Raw genomic sequence first — 1,836 nt, forward strand, 5'->3', positions numbered from 1 at the left:
TAGAATTAAAGGCGCTGCTACATTTCGCTCTAAAATTAAATTTTAAAAATAAAAGTTTTAGGGTGGGTGAGATGGTTCTGTAAGTAAAGGCATTTGCCACCATCCTGGAACCCCGGTGATGGAAGGCAAAAATGGACTCCTGAAATTTGTCCTCTGACCTCCACACACACACTAAATAAATATAAAATTTACAAATTGGTTTTAATTTTAGAAACATGCAGTCCTGCTACACAAGNATGTATTCTGAGTACTCAAAAGACCCGGAACTCAGCCCCCTGACTTGTCTCTGCTCCACAAAAGGATGAGAAAGGGTTGGGTTCCGAGTGTAACCAGTGCCACAGAACCCTGCACTTAAGCAAAGAAACAAGCAAGCAAACAAACAAACAGAAAACCCACAGGCACACAGAAGATAAGCATCAACAATACGCTGCTTTTCTCCAATCCAAAAGGGCCCAGTTTGCCTAGAGAGACCACGCAGAGGACTGCACACAGCCTGCACAGCCACATTCAGAGCAAGCCGCAGTGGTGTGGAACCTCTCCTTGAAGACGAGAAAACATTTCCTTTCTTTATTTCTATGTTTTGTTTTTGTTTTGTTTTTAGCAGGGTTCCATGATTGTCCTGGAACTGGACACATAGCCCAGGCTAGTCTCAAACTTCCAGGAATCCTCCTGCCTTAATCTTCAGAATGCTGGAATTCTGATTGTGTACGACTGCCATACTTTTCTTGGGGGCGGGATTGCTTGTTCTGCTGTCTGTTTGGCGACAGGGTTTCACTATGTAGCCCTTAGTTGGTCTGGAATACCTTTCCTTCTTTCTTCCTTAAACATTTGAAAGATTTATTTATTTTATGTATATGAGTACACTGTAGCTGTCTTCAGAAGCACCAGAAGAGGGCATCAGATCACAATGAAGATGGTTGTGAGCCACCATGTGGTTGTTCGGAACTGAACGCAGGACCTCTGGAAGAGCAGTCAGTGCTCTTAACCACTGAGCCTTCTCTCCAGCTCGCCCACTTGCTTCCTTGCTTGCTTGCTTGCTTGCTTGCTTGCTTGCTTGTTCTTAAGTTTTATTTATTTATTTAATTAGTTAGTTAGTTATGTATATTGGTATTTTTTCGAAGAGGACATCAGATTTCATCTTAGACGGTTGTGAGCCACCATGTGAATGCAGAGAATTGAACCCAGGTCCTCTGAAAGAACAGCCAGTGCTCTTAAATACTGAACCATCTCTCCAGCCCCTGCTGCTCCCCGTCCCTCTCCCTTTTAAAGAAATGGTGTCAATCAGAGCAGGCAAGATGGTTCCATGGATAAATGTCCTTGCTGCAAAGCNTGACTACTTGAGTTCAAGCCCCAGGACCTACGTGGTGGACAGAGAGGACCAAGTCTTGTAAATTGTCTTCTGACATCTACACATAAGCTCTCATATACCCCTCCACTGCCAAGCACAGCTATATATATAATTTTTTTTTAATGTAAAGAAATCACACCATCTCTGCCAATATCAGTCAAGTCAGCCCTTTGGGAGGCTGTGTGTACGTGTGTCTCAGTATGTTATTCCCTGGACAATTGGCCAAAGTAGGGCAAAGGTCCGGGCCTCATCCTGTGAGACAAGTTAGAGGGACTTGTCCACCCACCACCCGGGTTCCCTTTACCCTGTAATGTCACGGCTGGTGCTGGTTACTCCCGGTGCCCTGAAGTTTTTTCCCAGGAATTCATTAATTCGCTAGTGAGGGAAATTGTATCTCTGATAGTGATGTGATAATGCACTAGTGAGGGAAATTGTGTCTCTGATAGTGATGTGATAATGCACTAGTGAGGGAAATTGTGTCTCTGATA

This window comes from Mus caroli, chromosome 6 (genome assembly GCF_900094665.2).
Source record: "Mus caroli chromosome 6, CAROLI_EIJ_v1.1, whole genome shotgun sequence".
NCBI lineage: Eukaryota > Metazoa > Chordata > Mammalia > Rodentia > Muridae > Mus > Mus caroli.